Source organism: Cajanus cajan, chromosome 4 (assembly GCF_000230855.2).
Source record: "Cajanus cajan strain Asha chromosome 4, NIPB_CcT2T_4, whole genome shotgun sequence".
NCBI lineage: Eukaryota > Viridiplantae > Streptophyta > Magnoliopsida > Fabales > Fabaceae > Cajanus > Cajanus cajan.
Window position 1 is genome coordinate 17,662,337 of NC_138520.1, and position 5,323 is coordinate 17,667,659.

The 5,323-nt window shown below is 38.7% G+C and overlaps 1 long non-coding RNA gene across 1 annotated transcript; it reads left to right on the forward strand.

Moving 5' to 3' along the window:
- The first annotated feature begins 669 nt into the window (after positions 1–669).
- LOC145957033 (uncharacterized) lies at positions 670–3,664 on the forward strand. The gene is made up of 3 exons (XR_014433465.1): positions 670–859; positions 953–1,005; positions 1,305–3,664. It is a non-coding gene; the product is annotated as an uncharacterized LOC145957033 (long non-coding RNA).
- Positions 3,665–5,323: the final 1,659 nt, after the last annotated feature.

Genomic DNA, 5,323 nt, shown 5'->3' on the forward strand with positions numbered 1-5,323 from the left:
CTAACTTAGAAGCTTAGGAAGCAAGCTAAGTTAGAAGCTTGTAGCACAAGCTTCCCAAGTGTGCAAGACAAGCCAAGCAATTCAGCCAAAGAACTAAGCTAGGTAGCCCACACTTGTTTTTCCATACACTACTAGAAAAACACTCTTTAACATCGCTATATTTACATCGGTTATACTAGAACCGATGTAAATCATAAACGTGGTGGCAAACTTGTAAATAAAAAGAAAATGCAAACATATTTACATCGGTTGGGAGAAGAAACGATGCAAATATGAGCAATTCTACATCGGTTTTATTATTTACCGATGTAGAAGTGAAACCCTAATATGTGCCCCACGAACACCTTCACGCCCCCTTCCCCACCTCTCGCCACACCCTTCCTCATCTCCCAACCTCACACCCCTTCCCTCCTCATCGTCGCCCCCTCCCTCGCCCTCTTCCGCCACCTCTGCCACTCCACCCCCGCCACCTCCCTCCTCCTCTCGGAGCTCCCCCTCTCCGGCCCTAACCACACCGCTGACCTCTTCGCCCTCTCCCTCTGCCCTCCTCGCCATCGTCCCCACCCACCGCACCCACACCCTCACCCGTGCCCTCCTCTCCACCCGCATGGCGCCTCGCTCCGTCCTCGTCCTTGACTCCCTCCAACCTCCCAACTTTCGCAAGAGCCTCTTGTCCAACGAAATGCTGGCGTTTAAGCTCAAGAGCTCAGCCGAAAGGAAGAGGGTCGAGGCTGAGAAGATGCTCCCCGGGGTTCAGACCTCTCTCTGAGATCACTGGGGTGTGTCCCCGTTGCAAGGAGCAAATCGATTGGAAACGCCGTTACGGCAAGTACAAACAATTAGTTCAACCTGCCAAATGGTATTGTTTTGTCTATTCTTTTTGTTTTTCATGAATTCAATTAGTTTATTATCTTTTAGGCTTTTGTTGATTAATTGGTTAATTGGGTTGCAGTCAGAAATGTTCCAAGCGTAATGTTCGCCAAGCATACCACAACTTGTATTCTGGTGAGTATCAAACTTGTTTTTTTTTTTTTAATTTTAATTTTGGGTTTTTGTAAGTGGGTAATTCTGAAATCAGTGCAATGAGGAAAAAAGAATGGTGTTTTGGAGTCTGGACTTGGAAAGGGGAAAAGGGTATGGGTTGAATTGGTTGGGGCTTGTAAGTGGACACATGGTATTTGTGAAAAGTGTTATGAGGATATATGAAATATAATACCTGGATGAAATTAGTTGAAAATTGAGAATGGAGTTTTGTTTTGTTTTGTTTTGTGTGTGTTTGCTTATTGGCTTTGTTGTTGGTGTAGGTTGTGCCAAGGAGCATGGTGTGTGTGCAAAGTGTTGTTGCGGTCGAGACTGAATTGTTGGAAGGTTTTCTTTCTCACATTTGATGGAGAATTTGGTTTTTGTTTGCATTTGTAACAACATAAGTTCATTACAAGTTTGGTATAAAAAAATCAAAACAAAAAAATACATACTACATCGGTTTTTTCATAAGCTGATGTAAAAAGTGTTCAATATATATACTACATCGGTTTGTATGAGAACTGATGTAATTTTATCCATTTTCTACATCGGTTTTAGAACTGATGTAGAATGTCTCTCACATTCTACATCGCCGGAATCTACATCGGTTTTAGAACCAATGTAGATTATCCAAATGAACTGATGTAAAATGTCCCTATTGTAGTAGTGATATTTAATCCAATCCAAAAACTTGGAGTTGGTTTAGTTAGGTTCACCAAATGATGGTCAGACCTAGCTAAATCAATTCCTTGGAAAATATGGACCAAAGCAAGCCCAATATGCAAAATTTGGCATAAGCCCAATTCTGGCCCAATTACTAGTTGCACCTAGATACCTTGCTATTTGTTATCTCACTTCTACTACTGAAAAATATGAAAATGAATGACCTTTAATACAAGGTCAAATGGAGAAAAAGTCTCCAAGTAACATACCCTAAATTCCTAAAGGATAACCTAAAATAAAATAAAAAAGTGTCTCATAAATACAAAGACAAAATACACCTATACAAGCAACTACTATGTACAAGTATCATACAACGTATATACAATGGAGACTAAGAGACTAAAAAGAGGAATTATACTCAATGCTCATGAAGAGCATAGGTCTAATAAGCACCTCTTCTATAGAAGCCTCCTCTAGCCTCCTAACCATGGACCTAGTTAAAGGCCCAATGGTCTTCAAGTGTGAGCCTCCTTGGATCAACCTTCACCCTTCTTGGTCTTACCTTTTCCAAAGGGATCCTTGGGAATTAGATTTCCATCAGTTTTACTTTTATGGTTCTTGCTTCGATTAGTATGATGCTAGGGCTAAAGTTGTTGTTGTTTTGTCTATGGCATTTTGAGAATCAAGTTTTAGACATGAAGTTTATTTCTTTATATTTATTTTCTTTAGGGATTTATGACAGCCTGTTGATGACAATGATTATGAACTTATTTTTGTCTTATTCTTTAGTTAGTAATTTAAAAGTTTTTATCTAGTTCAAGAGACATGTGAGTCATTTTACATTGCAAATAAAAAACTTAATTTTATTTTAATATTTTCTAATGAAACGTATTTTCATAATAAATTCATAATAAGCCCATGATATAGCAATTGTTTTATTTTAAAAATGGAAAGTGAGAAGTTAAATTTTTTAGTGAAGAGGATAAAAAGAGACCAAGGGTTTATAGATTTAAGAATGGTGCTAATAAAGAAGGTCATTTAAAGAATGCGTCGTGTTGGAATTCGAAATAAGGAGTCATGATTACAATCATTAAAATACAATTGTGTTTCTTGATATATGAAAAAGAAAGTGAAAATATGTGATTATAATGACGAAACAAAGAAGTTAGATCTTAAAGAAAGTTTCTAATGAAGAAAACGCTTCAATTACTCATAATATGTAAATTTCTTTGAAATTATGTTTAGAATCCAATAACTTTAAAAATTCTTAACCTAAAATTACTTGTACATAATAATACTAACTTAAACTAATAGTTCTAGAGGTTGGTTAACCTCACTTTTAATCTTCCTCTTTAAAGATATATAAGGTCTATCTTACAGAAATCTAGACTAGGACTTTACTTTAAAGACAATATATTTGACACATGACAAATAAAACAATAATGACATTAAGGTAAGATTTATTCTTAATTTACTACATACATTTAAGCCAAATGTTGACTTAATTAAGTATCACATTTCTTTCAAGTGCCCCCAAAGGGCCTTGACATAACTGCATTAAGAACCGACAAAAAGTCACTACAAACAAAATGTTTCACAATACTTTACAACAATTTTCCAATTATTATTTTTTCTTTACCAACGGTCCTAAATTATTACGAATAAATAAAATACAAAGCTTCATTCGATATATTTTTAATTTTTCATCGTTCTCAGACTTGAAAAAATGTCCTCTTTCTTTATGATGGATAACATTGCCCAATTTTTTCCGTATCAAAGGTTAGTCGGAAGGAAAAGATTGGATGCTAACGTGACTTACTATTTTTATTTGTTTCGTTTGATTACAAAGCAATAATCCCATTTATGAATGAGAGTTTTGATCTTATTGCAATTTGGACTTCATTAAAGTTTGATTCCGAGGACATGATTATGTTATCATAGTAGATTGGTGTAGTGCTACTCATTCTTTCAAACTCTCATGTTAGATTTGACGAAATTGATTCATATATTTTTCAGTGAATCGACCTATGTAATTCACTCATTTAATACAGACCTAAAAATAATGATATTCTTGTATATTAAATAGACAAGGCTAAGGTATTAAATTGTACGGGTAAGAGCACTCGGCCACCGGATAGCCGACACCCGATCGGCCACCGAATAGCCGAACCTAGTAAACAACACCCGATCGACTGCCGAGTAGCCGAAGTCCCAAGTGCAGTACACCATGGACTCAGGAATTACCCCTAATCAAGAATTAAGGGTTAATCACACCGATAAGTCGATTAGGGACGTATTACTTAATACGGCAATCCTGTTGCAGGGCCCAGGGAAGTCAGGGCCTATTAATGTCAGTATAAATAGCTCATGTCACGAGGTAACGTCACTGTTCATTAATTACTATCGATATTTGTGTTTGTCTTGACTTGAGCGTTGGAGTGCCTTTTGTAGGTACCCTCCCTCTCACTGAAATATTCGATTGGAGCTCTCGTTTGGCCCTCAGAGTAAAAAATGATTACTAGTAATCCCTTCAGATAGGTACATTTTGGCGCCCACCGTGGGGCCGAACCAAGATTTTTTGTGAAGATTAACTGAGTAAGTCGAGCAATGGCAAAAACAAGGAGGACGAACATGGAAGATCACCAAACTGGCGAGGAAAGAGGACCACGTTGAGGTTGTCGACAAAATGGACCTCTCTGAAACCGTTCGTCAGCTGAAACAAGAAATGGCAGCTATGAAGCAACAACGAGAGAAAGATGTGAGGGAACTTTCAGCCTTGAAAGCAGAAAATGCTGCATTGAAAAATCAAGATCCTTCGTGGAGGCCTACTCAGCCAACCAACACTCAAACCCAAGTATCTTACTAGACTCATGAGATCCACACTTCGGCCCCTCATGCCTCAGCCATTGCACCCAAAAAGTTCCCATCAGCCCTACCCACGGTTGGTCGACCAGCGGACTTAGCGACGATTAGATCACACCGACACCCCTTTACCTCGTCCATTATGCAATTACCTTTGATGGATAATTGGAAATCCCTGCTGATCGATAAGTATGATGGCACACCGGACCCTGATGAACATCTTGATGTTTTTCTTACGCAGGTAACGTTGAGCACCACGGATGATGCTGCTTTATGTCGAATTTTTCCAACATCTCTCAAAGGCAGAGCCTTGAGTTGGTTCCCTCGGCTCCCTCCCAATTCTATTGACTCCTTCAACACTCTGTCTTCTCAATTCACTATCCAATTTGCAAAAAGTCGTCCCCACAATCTAACATCCTTATCACTAATAAGTCTCCGGCAAGACAAGAAGGAGTCACTTCGAACTTTTATGGATCGGTTCAATAAAGTGGCATTAGAAATCAGGGATCTCAACCCAGCTGTAGCACTCCATCACCTCACAACGGCTTTGAAACCAAGGCCATTCGTCAATAGCATCTGCAAGAAAGCCCCCTCGGACATGAATGACCAGCGAAGACACGCCGATAAGTACATGCAGATGGAAGAATTTGCTGAATTTCGCAACCAAGCCCAAGCTGAAACCATGACAAAGAATGAGAAGATAGTTGAACAACCGTTTAAGGGTCGCAATAAAGAAATAACACTTCGGGAACGACCTGTACGTGGTCCAAAATAC